The sequence below is a fragment of the Hippocampus zosterae genome, unplaced genomic scaffold (genome assembly GCF_025434085.1).
Source record: "Hippocampus zosterae strain Florida unplaced genomic scaffold, ASM2543408v3 HiC_scaffold_378, whole genome shotgun sequence".
Classification (NCBI taxonomy): domain Eukaryota; kingdom Metazoa; phylum Chordata; class Actinopteri; order Syngnathiformes; family Syngnathidae; genus Hippocampus; species Hippocampus zosterae.
The window spans coordinates 15,033-29,782 of NW_026262917.1; the positions used below are offsets into that span (position 1 = coordinate 15,033).

Genomic DNA, 14,750 nt, shown 5'->3' on the forward strand with positions numbered 1-14,750 from the left:
GGCTATCAAGGAGTCATCAAGGAAATCAACAAAGAGACTTTTGACATCCGGCTGGTAGCAAAGTGCAAGACTGTGCAGGTCAGGGAAAGAGCACATTTTTAAGGACAAGCAGCAGGACTGGGGCAAGACCCCTCGCCCGGCAGGTGGACAGACAGTCTACCGCAACTCCCCGGGGCCCGCCTCCACCCCCCTCCGCTTCAACTTCAGCATGTCGTGAACCCCCCGATCACCATTCAATGCCAACCCGTAGCAAATCTCGCAAGGGCGTGTAGATCAATGGTAGATCGCAAGATTACGGGTCTTGAGGTTGCGGGTTCGAATCCCGTCATGCTCGGATTTTTGTAATCATCAGAACGCGGAGCTCTTGGCTTTGTACTTCTGGAGGGTGGACCATTCCTCCGGTGTCATCTCGATTTAGTTCAGTGCGTAGTATTTGTCGGTCGTGTTGACCCGGATATCAGCAATTTCAGCATCGATGTCCTGGATGTCACGGTACACCCCCGCCAGATAGACCTGCGACCAGATCGCTACCACGACCCCACATGCCACCCTATGATGCATGATATTTTCAATAGTCTTCCGGCTGAACCAAAACCTAAAAAGCCTCTGCTTCCAATCCATGATATAATAGATCATTCAACGATAGCCCAGTTGTTTTTGTATTTCCCTCCGAGCGCCAGGATCTTGCCGCCGAACAGTTCGGTGCCGTTTATGGTCTGAACTCCTGTGGACTTGTTTACCTATTTTGATTTGATGAAACTGTTCTTGCTGTAGACTGTGTTGTTTTCGTCGACGGCAGCGAAGCACCGGTACGATCCTCCGATGATCTTTGCGAGCACTCCTTCAGGAAGCTCGAACTTTTCCGGCTTGTATGCAATTTTCATGCCTGACCACCAGACCTCTCCATTCTTCAGCATCACTATCAAAGTGTCCTCTGTGAGATAAAAATCCGCGATCTCCTTGTCCTTGTAATCTTCGATCTCAGTCATGTAGTTGATCGTCTCGTAGAGCTCAACCCCGATCTCGTTTTTGATGCCGGCCTGGCCGTACTCGTTACTGCCCCAGACGAACAGCCGTCCCTCAGTGCTGATACCTACAGAATAATTGTAGCATGCCTTTATCTTCTAGAATCGGATGTTTTTGCCTTCTTAAGTGGCCAAGAATTAGACGTATTCATTGGAAATCGGCACCTTGTGATTTTTATTCTCGCCGTTTCCGAAAACTCCGTATTCTCCGATCCCCCAGTTGAATACCTTACCAGATTCGTCCACTGCGTTGCCGAAAAATCTACCGCCTGAGATTTCAATGATTTTTCCACCCTCCCTGAATTTCTTTATCGGTGTGGGAGTGTAACAATGCTTGTTGTCACCATGTCCCAGACAGCCAGAACTGCTCATAAAGAGTCGGAGAAGATAGTTGATATCTCTTCCGCCGAACCCCCAGGTCCAGACATCCCCGTTCTCAGTCAAGGCTATTGTGTGTTTGTCACCGCAGATAACATCCTTGACTTTCAACCCATTTTTAGTGAAAAACTCAAGATGAGTTGGAATGTCAGGTGCAAAACCCTTTTTGTTAAGGCCTAGCGAGCCATTGACGTTTTCGCCCCAGACGTATAGCTTGCCTGACTCGGTGATCAGTGCGGAATGGCGGCTGCCCATGTCCACCTTGGCAACCCGCTCAGGCATTTGTACCTACGCAGGCTTTGTGTAGGTAAGGCCAGGCTTTGTAGCATACCCAAGACCTTTATTGAAATCCCCCCAGGTAAACAGTCTTCCTGCGCTGAACCGGGCAATCGCGAGATACTTTCGCATACACGATTAAGATTAAATCTTGAATCATGCTGGAAAAAATCACTCATACTTTTGCCCGCAATAAAAGCCTTGTCTACCGAGGCTCGGACAATGATGTCCAGTCTGGGGTGGCGATTCTGCTTTTTGAAAGGCTTGGTCGATGCAAGTGCATGGTCATTCAGCGGGCGACTAGGGAGGGTGATCCCAATAGCGGGGATGTGGCTTTGCCCGGAGGTAAATGTGAGAATGGAGAAGATAGCCTGCAGGCAGCAATTCGATAGACCCAGGAATAGGTCGGCATAAATTTATCCACGCAAGGTAGCTACCTTGGTGCTGTTAGCCATAACTATTTGGTCAGAATATCCAACAATAAGAAACGATTGTGGGCTGCAGCGCATATCTTTAAAGTACCTGAAAATATTTCCTTCAAATTGCAGGAGGCTGAGGTAAGTATGTTCAAAAATATTTAGATCGGATAATTTTTTTGATCCTAAATACTTTACTTTCATTACAGAAAAATTGGAGGATAGTGGGAAAAAACGGGAATATTTATTTAATAACGCCACAGGTATGAACCTTGACATTAGAGCAATCCATTTCCCAGGCGTATAGTTCGGGTTTTAAAAGCCCATGTGGGGAGTTACCCTAAGTATTTTCTATGGGATGCTTTCAAAAGTCTGCAGCCCACATTAACTCGCCCCCTTCACAAAGCACATCGTCGACCTTAAAGTTGATTTAGGCAAGGTAGAAGACAAACCCGCAATCCTCGACCTCGTCAAACGAACCTACGCAAAAGTTAGAATAAACCCCGAGCCTTACGATGCCGCCAAATTATGAAATACATGAACGAAAGCATTGCTTATGTCAGATCGCATGGTTCCTGCTACTCCACTGGTTCAGTAGGTAGCTCCTGCGATAGTCGAACTTTCTAGGCTTGATGAAGCTGGAGCCTTTCCGCCCGATGGGCCTGCTTTCTTCCTCCAGCTGTCTCAGCTCTTTGATGAAGCCTTGGTTGGGATGGGTGTTCCTCCTTTTCGATTTGACGAAGGCCAGGGCTTTTTCTAAACCCCAGTAATTTTTCAGCATCAGGTAGGCAATCGTAATACTGGTCGAGCGGCTGACCCCAGCCTGACAGTGCACAAGGACGGGCCCAGCCGCCCTGCTCTTTTCAATGAAGTCAAACGCCTCTCGAAAATACGAGCCTATCTTTTAGGATTCAACATCATCGATCGAAATTACCCTATGGTTAGTGATCTCATTCCTGCGGTAGTACAGGCCTAGACCCCGGGCCACTGTCAGTACTGATTTTATGCCCTTGGACTGTAAGAGCTTGATGTCCTTGGCATCGTCGATGTCACCCAGGTAGAGTTCGTGGAGCTGTTATTCACGGGGCAGGATAAGGCTGAGGTCGTCGAGGACGATACCTTGGTAAAGACGAGGTCTTGGCCCTATTGACGAGTAGCTTTTGGCTTTTCGCATGGCTCAATAAATTTATTTATTTAAAAAGCAGAAAGGCCGTTAATTGATTTAAATATATAAATGATTTACTGGACATTAATATTTTACTGTTGATGGCAATATTATTACTAATTACAATTTAAATATTAGAAATAATGGTCACAGATTCCTTTCTAAAAAGATTTCTCTCCAAAAGTCGAACCTCACCATCCCGTCGGCCTTATCCTTGCTCCTCTCCTTGAGCGTGTAGGCAAACTCCTATTAAAATCCTCTCTGGTCTGTCGCAATAAACGCAGGAATAACATCTTCAATCCTCTTGACCGACACTCTCGGCTCCTTAAACAAAAGCTTCCAGAAGGCAAGTGACAGCAGCTCACTGCTGTGCAGCACCAGCCCATCCTCATACCTGAGGTAGCACACTTCCAGGTCATTGAGCAGTTCGACCATCTGTTGGAGGTTGACATGAAAATTCAATTTTGAGAGGTAGCCGAAGTGCGGGTGGCTGAGGGTGGCGAGGTGCAGAGGGACGATGTTGAAATCGATTTTGAAGCCTTTGCTGTACTAGCTGAAGAAAAGAGGCAGCTGCGAACAATGGAGATCCTTCTCAAGCCTTTTTCTTGCCACTTCCATGATCTGCCTTATTTGTTGCTCCTGCTTTGAAGAAATGCCAGTCATTAGACTATTCTTCTGGTAAGCCAGCCATTCCTTAAGCTCCTGGTCGGCAATCCTCTGTCTTTCTTAGGAAGTCTTTGAATCAATGAATTGCTGGCGCAGGGGGACCACCTGTTTCATTAGGGATGCGTAAGGCTCGTAGCTGTGGAAAGCCTTGCCTGAGAGGTAGGACAGCTGGACCGGCAGGGGTAGGGTTCGATTCCAAGACAGGTTGAAAGGGTGTGGAGGGTAGCGAATGGTGCTGGCCAGTTGCTGAGCTATCTCCTTTTTCATAATATCTTGACAAAAAATACTCATATCAGAACGCTCTAATCCCCATCCTCAAGAAAAGACTCCTCCGGCGCCTTGCCATCTTGGCCTCCGCCTCCGCCATCGCCATCGCTCTGGCCAGAGACAGCGACCTGCTCCTCAGATACATGCGTTGAGCAAATTGGCGTTGTCCAAGAGGCCGGCCGAAATGGCAGGGTCGAGGATGATCGTAATAAATTGTATTTTCCAATGGCACTGAAGGCCTCAAGAACAGAGGCTGAGGGGGGATAAGTCCTCTGTAGTGCAGCAGTGGAGATGTCATGCCCAACAAGAAATTTGGCTTTAGGGGCTGGGATGGAATGTTAAGGAAAGAGGGTTTTAAAGGGGAAAGGGGTATGCCAGCTTTTCGTGGTGAAGGCCACATCTTTTTAATATTGGGGCTTTCCATCCAACCCGGCGACTTCTCCGCCCTCCGGATGGTCAGCCTCCCATCAACCGGGGCATACCTCCTGCCCCGATTCTCTTTATCCCCCCTATCCGGTGAGCTTTAATAATAAAGTGACAGCTTAGTAGGCTTAAGCATCTCATATTGCCGGGAAAAATTATCCTTTGGTTTGTTTTAGTCTGTTGTGTTAATCTGCCGGGAGTTTTTGGGTTTGGTTTTATGGGTCTGTTCGAGTGATGGGTTGTTTCCTGAGTGGTTGGAGAGGACCTGTGAGTCCTGAGGGAAAACGATTGAGACAGGCTCGATCCGGTTGCTGTGCTTGCTGGTGGCCCTCGACTTTATGCTTTCGATGTGCTGCCTGCCGATTCCTTTCAGCAGCACGGCCTCTGACGACGAATTCTTAAATTTATTGGACTGTCGATGCGCCTTGCTCCTCTCCGAGACACTCGACTGGCTGGAAATGGATCTGCTAGGAAGTTACGGGATAGCCACAGGCTTGGTCCTATACTCAGTCCGTCTCCGGTTCTAGAATGTGAACTCCGACTTGTGACTGGATGAGTTTTGCTAGGCCATAACTGAAGTAAGTATTAATAAATTTATGGGTAATTAGATTAATATGGTTATTATTAAAGCTTAGAAATAAGCTCAGCCCTTGCTTATTAGGTAACCTGAGGCTTGTTCATGCAAGGAATGGATGTTTGAACGGCTAGCCTAACCATCATGCAAAAAAAATATTTTCAGGGTGAGATCGTTACATTCAAAAACACCCATTTAAAGCAGCATCTCCAGGCTGATCATGATGTTAAGGAGCTATAGAGCATATTTATTGATAAGCAAACATATAAATGAGTTCAAATAGCGATGAAGGTCGAATCTCCAAATTTGCATTGAAGAGCTTCCTGTGTTTCGTTAGGCAATGAGTTGAAGGTAGATATTTGCGAGGTGTGGCCAGTTCGCCTTTATTAAATATTCCGCGCCGATGGGCGTAATTTCATTTTTCACAAAAATAGGTTTTAAAGATAAGGCCAGTCACTCTGCGCAAGAGCTTAAGCTCCTTCGTTTCCTAACCCATTATTCTGCAAATAGATTGTCTTCAAAAACATCCAGTTTGCCTGGACCAGTTCTTTAGTCGCATCAGGACCGATGTTGTTACTGCCTAAATCGATAGTTTATAAAAATGCCCAGTTGGTCCATCTCAAGGCTGCTGCCCCTTCCGGCCCGATCGAATTATCACTCAGGTCGATAGTTTGCAAGCACGGCCAATTAGCCTTTACCAAGTCTATCGTTCCTTTAGGACCGATGCCAGTACACTGCAAATAGATTTATCTTAAGTTCTACCAGCTCGCCTTTACCAGGGTTATTGCCCCCAAAGGTCCCAATCGATTGTTGTAAAGGTCCACTGAACTCATTTAGGGCCAGGCCGCCTTGAACATTGTCCTAGCTATTTCGTGATCGATCTTGCAGAAATCAAAGGTTATTTTTTCCAGAACTGGAAGCTATATTGCAGAGATTATTCTGGCGCATTTTTGGTCTAATTCATTGTTTTAAAGTTATAAGCGTTTGAGGGCAGGCCATTTACCTTTGGCCATGAGGGATAGATCGACGGGCTTGATCTAGCATTTGCTGAGGATCAGGACTTGTAGCCGTAATAGTTCGGTAGCGGCTAACAGGAAAAATGCTTATTTTATTTTAGAATTTAGAGTGACAGATTTTAGTTGTGTAATTTTTGGAATATTTCGTTTCCGCTTTAATAAGATATCGTCCTTGAACGATGCTTGTCGTATCCTGTACCTTCCCTTAAAATCATCAAGATCTTTATTTTACAAGTCAGCAAGTGATACACAGAGTATAGGATTTAGAAGACTCTAACCTAGCCACAATAAGTACTTTGCTTTGGAAATTATGTCTGTTATAGTACTCTTACTAAAACTAATGCTGCATCCGTCTTAAGTTTGTATCCCCGAAATAAGTAAGCTACCGGTAGAGTCCAATCGCCAGATTCCCATGCCTTCTAGCCCTCCTTTCGACAGTGCGAAGTCTTTCGTGGCAGGCCGGTACTCCACTTCCTAAAACTTACCATCTGCGATCGCACCATCAAATATCCGATATTTCCGTCCAGCCTCGACCGGTCTTAACTCCGCATGAAAAGGGAAATCCATGCTCAGTTTGGCAAGTGCAAAGCTCGAATTTATCATGGTTTATTCTGGGATGTAGTGATTTTGGATGCTCACCTAGCCAAAGCACCCTCGGCATGATAGGGGTGTCCGCTCCTAACCGCTCTCACGGGAGTGGAAGACACTCGCCGAAGTGAGCAGTAGATGCGGGGCGATTAGCATCCCAGCAGCAGTGAAGCTGCTGGCTGGAGTTGACAAATAGCAGACTGCGCATTCCGGCCATGACAGATTTGATTTTTGCTACCATGGGCCTACTGAGGGAGGTAATTCAATAGTGTACCTTAATATACTTTGTTCTTTATTATTCATCAATGTAAGAAAATCAATTGAATAATTCAATAAGGGAATGATAGGTGCTGAAGACAGAATGAAATCAATAATAATATCCTGAGATCAAGGTGGCTTTCCTTAATTTGCAATACTCAGTTTCCTTTGGGCCAAATCTTTAATATGAAAATATTAATTTCCACATATCTGCATCTTTCTCCTCTCACAGCACCCTTACTTCATGATCCTTCCCTGAAAATAACTGTCAATTATGTCTCTCTTGCTGAGGCCCCATTCCCTCGCCCATCATCTTAGGTATGTAGTTGCTTTGTCTGCTATATATAACACATAAACTCAAGGATCGTGATGTTCCATTTAGTTAGTGATATTTATATGAAAACCAGGAGGAACAAGGACGATTTACTACTGGACTACATGTTCGATGGCGACCCGGGCAAGCTCAAGGAGGCACACCGGGAATGGAAACCCCAGAGCCATGAGGACGATATGAACCCTGGTGACCTGGTGTTCAGGCTGGCCCCGCCCTCCTCCTCCTACGACAGCCCCTTCTCGATCAAAAACACGGTCCGGATCGAGACCGCCATCAAGCTATTCGACTCCATGGTGGACTACTCCACCGAAGAGAGCATCAGCTACAGGTTTCTCTTCCTGAGGTGCCTGACCAAGGTCTGCAGGTTCAGTCCAGGATTGGTCAAGGAGAACATCAGCAAGGTGACCAAGGAGGACGAGGAATTGAGGGTGCAGTACAAGCGGGAATTCAAATTGCACGTCCAAGAAAAAGTCGATGACGTGATGGTCAAGTTGGACACGGTTGATAGGGTCTACGTGTTTGTTCCCGATGCTGCTAAGACAACGCTTGCGGGGGTGGTCTCGGACCCGATTTGTGACCTGTTCACCTTCATGAGCCGGGTGCTGGCCATGCTGCTGGTCGATGCCGGGTTCAGGGTACGGCAGTTCTGGGACAATTAGGCACTGTTCTTCGTCCTGCACCAGCACGAGGTCAACCTCTCGAAGATGGCCGAGCGGATCCGTCTCAAGAAGGAGATCCGCATCGAGAAGCTGGACATGATGCTGGACGAACCGATTGACGAGCAGCGTAGACCATACCGGCTGAAAAGCATTGTGAGGGGGGAACCCGAGGAGGGTGAAAGCGAGGAGCGTGCCAAACTGCGAGTCGAATGCCAAGAGATCCTCTACCCCACCCGCAACAAGGAGGAGTGGGGCCTCAAGAAGGTGCTACGCATGCTGGGGGCAGTCACGCATTCCCAGGATGAGCTGATTGAGGACTCTACTCTCTCGACCGCCCGACTGCGGGAATACTACGAGTACCTGGTCGACTGGCGCGAGGAGGTACGGGAGCTGATCTACGAGGTGACCACATTCGAGCCGAGCATCAACGAGACCTCCTACATCCGCAAGATCAAGTAGCAGGAGGAGGAGCCGCACCCGATCTGCGTGAAGGAGTTCAAGAAGGACCGGTTCAGGATCCTGTTCGCGGAGCGGATGCAGGCTCTGGCCAGGCGGCACAGCCTCCCCTGCCTGCGTGAGAATATGCCTATCGACCGGCGCATCAGCTTCGAGTTCTTCAAGTTGAAGCCGAACAACTCGGTGCGCAACAAGATCAAGAACAATCTGTTCTGGAGCACCACCGTCAGCAACGAGAAGGGGCGGATCACCCTTTTCGAGCCCACCGAGCGAGTGCTGCTTTCTGACCTGTTCTGCTCTGAGTTCCTGGACGTGTCGGGGCTGGCCAGCAACCCCATCCTGGAGGCGTAGTACTTCCCCTGCCACCATAGCTACGAGCTCGAGGGGATGAGCATGGCGAAGCTGTTCGTGGAGCAGGAGCACAGCAAGGAGGACGACGAGGAGATGCAGTTAGCAGGACGGCACTCGGTCAAAGAAGTCTGGACAGACAACCCCCTGCTACTGGTAAGCCCGCCCGTCAAGGCCATCCGTGAATACTTCGGAGAGGAGACTGCCTACGTTGTGATGGCAAAAGGCATCTTCCTAAAGCACCTGCTGATCCGCGTGGTGATGGGCATCCCCTTCAGCGTCTACCAAGTGCTACAGGAGTAGTTCCTGGTGCTACGACCCTACTACCTGTTCGTACTGCTGGCGAATGCCCTACTGATCAGCGTGGAGCAGTACTTCATGTATGCTGACTTCCAGAGCAAGACTCAGGTGTTCGTGGACTCGAATGTGAATACGGTCAGTACCTCGATCAAGCAGATCAACAGCCAATTTTCGGTGCATGAGCGGGCCATCGTGGATGACAACCCTAACAAGATCCGGGAGAATGACACCCGCAAGGCCGTGCTCAGCTATCTGTTCCTGTTTTTGTTGGTGTTGCTGATCGGGCTGCAGCTGGCCCTCTTCTACGGGCTGTACGAGATCTACCCTCTGCTGCGGGACCTCGACCCCGCGGTCTTCGCCTACAGCGAGTACCTGGAGCTGGCCATGGTCATCCCAGTGTTCATCTTCCAGGTGCTGAACGAGTACCTGTTCAACCGCGTCTTCCGGGCCATCAACGTGGCCCTCACCGACATGGAGGGCCACGGGCTCGAGTTCGACTACGAGAACTCGCTGAGCTTCAAGGAGATGTTCTACCGGCTGGGCTACCAGATCATCGTGCCGATGAACTTCGTGCTGATCCACCAGCTGGACGAGTCCCGCTGCTACCACTCCTCCTGCTTCCTGGCCCTGCTGTCCTACGTGCTGACCCTCTCCTACTTCAAGATCGTGGACACCATCCTCCTGGCCACGCTGGCCCTGGTCGACCGCACCCGCCAGACCCTCCTCAGCAAGACGGCCGCCCCCGAGGACAGCGACTCCGTGCTCAACCAGTACGTGGTCTGGCAGTACGAGCTGAACCGGCCCGAGAACATGATGAACAACATGACCAACGAGATCATCGAGACCTCGGTGACGCTGGTGTACGGGATCGTGTTCCCCCTGGTGCTGGTGCTGTCGCTGATCAACTGCGCGATCCGGGCCAGCGTCTTCCGCGACAAGATGCTGTTCTCCCGCAGACGCCCCTTCGCCACCTTCAACATCTCCGACCAGACCCTGATCAGCACCATCTGGCTGGTGCTGGTCCTGTCCATCTTCATCGAGTGCGTCATGTGCGTCTTCAACTCCGAGCTGATCTCCTACTACTACTTCAGCTTCGTCACCAGCTCGGTCAACGTCCTCGGCTTCAAGAAGGTCAGGTTCATCGTGCTCGAGGTACTGTCGGTCAGCTTCGTCACCACCGTGATGATCATGTTCGCGGTCGTCTTCGTCATCAAGAAGATCCATGAGAGCATGCAGGTCAACGAGTTCCTGAGGCGCAACCTGCACCTGCTGCGCAAGTACGTCATCGAGAAGGGCAAGAACATCTTCAGCAACGCCAAGTACAGAATGCCGCCTGTCTTCAAGATCTTCAGGGTCGGGCTCCTCCAGCACGACAAGAGTGAATGAATCCGCGATTATGATGACATGCGATAAATGACTTAATGTAGCATCTGCGCACAATAAATTTAGTAACATAGTTTTAAATTACTAAAGTGTTACCACGCGAAATCTACTGTCATGCGAAGTTGGCACCAGCAGTAGCACAGCTCAACGTGGACTAAGGGAGGGGGCGATCGCCATTTCGCACAAAGAGAAGGACTGCTAGCTGAGGAAACCTTCAGGTAGTTGATTTTGTGACCGTGGCCCTCTGAGAGTCGACTATCAGGGGCAGACAATCTTTGATTTGCCTCGAGGACCCTTTCTCTCAGTCGATACCAGATTGTCAGATTCAATTTAAAAATTGGAGAAATAATAATTTGCATCTTCAAAGGCTTTACTTGAAATTCGTCAGCAATAAGTATAAATTGACGAACCTGCGATGCCAACTGTTTGCCTTGTCATTTATTACCACTTCGTCAATCATGCTCTGCTTAATTTAGACATTGTTTTAATATTTCTGCTCACTGTTTTCAATCACAACACTGCTGAAGTTGACATGCGTCCATTTCGAAAAAGTCAGGTTTTTCAGGTCCGGCAAAATGAATTTTTCAAAGAGTTCAACGTACTAAAAATAGTAGTCAAATAAGACGACTTTAAAAGAGTACACGGTGAGCTTGCTGTCTTTGTCCCACTGACACACTAAAAAGCAAATGGGGTGAGGTGTTTCATCGTCCATTTCGTACTATGGAGGCCGCGCGAAAATGGTTGCACCTGGCTTCTTGTATTCCTCGATTTAGCTCAAACTTTTTTTCAAACGCTTAATCTATCTTCCTTTCTCAAATCGTAGCCGCTAAGAACCAATAGAAAATTCAAAGCCAAAATTGTAGTCTTACATAGCCTAAAGAAATATGACTTACAAAACTATACTTTTCATTTTGGGATTTAAATATAATCTCAAATCGAAATCCGATATGCTTTAATTTTTTTCTTTTGTAATGTTTATTGATTTCACTTGCTTGATGATTTCTTTGACTGGCAATTTAAGCTTACAACTCCAGGAGTCTTTGCTTTTTATGACAAAAAAGTGCTCTCTGTCGAGAATCCATGGTGAGAAAGTGAAATTTTAGTAACAGACTAGATTGTCATCGCAATTTTTAATCTCCAAATTCTCCGAAACCGGGTTGTTTTTAATAAGCTTCAATAATTTAAGAAAATCGAAGACTGTTTGATCACTCGCTATTCTAATAAACCTGTTAATCCCTCCAAGCCTTTTCCTTTGGACTTTGCCTTGCGCATCCTTTAAAACAGCACCAATACTTGACTGTCCAGTTCCGGCTGATTGGCTAATGCTGGCGTGCTTCATCGAATTTTAATCAAATTACAATTAGTCCACCCTGTCCAAACATGCTTGCTATTCTGCCGCGACCTTGTCCGGGCTGCCAATTTTGTTTCTCATCTAAAATCCAGCCATCCGGACGAATTCTTTGCGAGCTAGTGTCTTTTCGATAGGGAAGCAAGTGTCGATGTAAATATTTTGTGTGGATGGAAATGCCCAGTCTAACTTTAAGGTAAGTGGAGACAGTTCCTACAGGCGAATTGAGCTGTTGTAAATTAGATTGAATTTACTTTTATTCTTTTGCATATTTTTGCATAGCTTTTATAGCACTGATACAGTGCTCAACATATTTTATTGCCTCTGGCTATTATTTCTATCCAGTTTTTTGTACGATTCCACGAAACCGTCCAAATTATCAAGTACAACTCCTTTGACCCTGTACTTCTTGAATTCATCTCCAACCAATTTAGTGACCTAATTGAGGGTGTTAACTTCTTAAAACGTTGTTGCTGGTATTTGTACGCGTAGGCTCTTTGCTATCTCGAAAGCATTCGCATTCGGGTCACAATATAGGTAAAGGAACCTTCCCACATCCAGGTCCTGCTGAACCTAGGCTTCGGCCAAGTCGTATTCAGAGATGAGTTGAGACAGGTAGCAGTAGAACCGGATGTTGCTGGACGTTCCGATACCCGGCTCGCTTATGATCGTAGTGTGCTAGTGGGGGTTGGCCAATATATCGAACACGACGGGGGTCACCAGGCGATTGGGGAAGAAGGAGTATGAGCCTTTTTTGGCCATGCCACCGAAGTGGCAATTGACTGGATAAGGGATGCCTTGACAAGGATCAAAAAGCTTTTCGAAGTGTTGCATCACTTCTGAGCCGTGGTTCCTTGACCTGAGGCTGTCCAGGATGAACTAGGACATGGCGTTGCTGGGCTCCTCCTTGCCAGCGAACGACCAGTTGGTATGGCTGATAGGCTTCACAGACCGTACGAGTCTGATCACATCCGCTGCTGCGACAGCGGTCAGGTGCTTTTATGACTTGCAATCAGTCATCCGCCTTACAATGGGGGCAAGGTGTCTCAGCATCTGATAATTATAATTAAATTAATTGTGGATCGGAAATAAGGAATTAATGTATCCTCAGCCAAATGCGTTAAAAGGCAGCGCTGGCAAATGAGTCGAAGCTAGTTGCCTGCGTTCAGGTCAACTTTATGGCAACGGGTCCTGAACTCAAGATTGAGACTAAGGATGAGCACCATACCCCTCCCCTCAACACTAAAAACGTGTCTTTGCTGAATCTTCAAGGGCCAACTAGGCTTGTGCTTCACCTAATAACATTTCAGGGGACACACCTGCTGCATATCAGAGGAGGTTGCCCCACCCGCCGTCAACCCGACCATCATAAACATTTAATGACTGAATTGCAGCTTTTTATGTCAATCTCGCTTGCTGGCCTATTCGCGGGCGGCGGCCTCTGCCTCGGCCTCGCCGTCGTACATGCCCCACTTGAGGTGGATCGGTCCGCAGGTGAACTCCTTCGGGGAGATGATGGTGTTGCGGGGCAGCAACAGCTTGCTGGCCACGCCTACCACCAGCGACAGTGACCCCAGCAGGAAGCACAGCCCATGCTCCTCAAAACTGAGCGGCACGCACTTGACCGCCTTGCCTCCAAACTGGACCAGCAGAACCTGCCCTCCAAACTCGAACATCGCGATCAGCAGGTAGAGGGGGTTGCTGAAGAACCCCGCGAAGACGTTGACCTCCTCGTTCTTGAGTTTCTTGGCGTTGATCTCGTTGAACAGCTGCAGCAGCACGAACGTGTGGAAGAACATGGCGTAGTGCTTGCCGGTGTCGTTGGTCCACTCCGTCGCATGGATGGAGCTGCGGATGCCCAGCAGCTCGGGTCCCTTGAACAGCAGCACGTTTAGCACCACCACTTGGAAGATCGCCTGGATGATGATGTTCTTCCACATGACCGGCGTGATCAGCGACTCGAAGCGGCCGTACGGCTGGCGCTCCAGCAGGTCATCGTCGGGCGGCTCGGTGGCCAGTGACAGGCTGGCCAGGGTGTCCATGATAAGGTTGACCCACAGCATCTGGATCGCGTTGAGAGGTGACTCCCGCAGCACGGCCCCTCCGATGAACGCCATGGAGATGGCCACGAAGTTGACTGTCAGCTGGAACTGGATGAACTTTCGGATGCACTCGAAGATGTTCCGCCCCCACTTGATCGCAGTCACGATTGACCGGAAGTTGTCGTCCAGCAGGATGATCCCGGCCGCCTCCTTCGCCACTTCAGTCCCCGCGATGCCCATTGCGAAGCCGATGTCTGCCTTCTTCAGGGCAGGGGCGTCGTTGGTGCCGTCGCCGGTCATCGCCACCACGTGGTGCAGCTGCTTGAGCCCCGTCGCCATGATGTACTTGTCCTCCGGAGAGGACCGAGCCAGCACCTTCAAGCTTTTCGCCACCAGCTTAAAGTTCTCGAGGTTGCCCACCTTCTCAGTATCCCGTTCTTAGTCCTTGACCAGCCCCCCCACGAACTCTCGGAAATGCTTGCCTTCCATCACCGCGTACTTTTCCTTCTCGGGGGTGTAGTCCGCGTCCAGGATGCCGGCCTCCTTCGAAATGGCCACTGCGGTCTCCTTGTTGTCACCGGTCACCATCCGGACCCGCACACCTGCAGTGTTGCACAGCCGGACAGCCTCAGGAATACCTTCTCTAAGGGGGTCCTTGATTCCCACCATACCAATAACCACCAGATCCTTCTCGACCTCCTCAGGCGGCAGGTCCTTCTCAGCCTCAGAAGCAACCTCCCGGTAGGTCAGCAAGATATTCCGCAGGGACTCGGAGGCGAACTGGCTGATCGTCCTGGCGATCAGTCCCTGGAACTTGTCGTCGATGGG

General features: G+C 48.9%; 1 non-coding gene and 1 pseudogene across 1 annotated transcript; one reads left to right on the forward strand and one right to left on the reverse strand.

Moving 5' to 3' along the window:
• The first annotated feature begins 262 nt into the window (after positions 1-262).
• trnar-acg (transfer RNA arginine (anticodon ACG)) lies at positions 263-334 on the forward strand. Its single transcript has one exon. It is a non-coding gene; the product is annotated as a tRNA-Arg (tRNA).
• A 12,967-nt stretch (positions 335-13,301) lies between these two features.
• On the reverse strand, positions 13,302-14,706 carry LOC127595060 (plasma membrane calcium-transporting ATPase 3-like; annotated as a pseudogene).
• Positions 14,707-14,750: the final 44 nt, after the last annotated feature.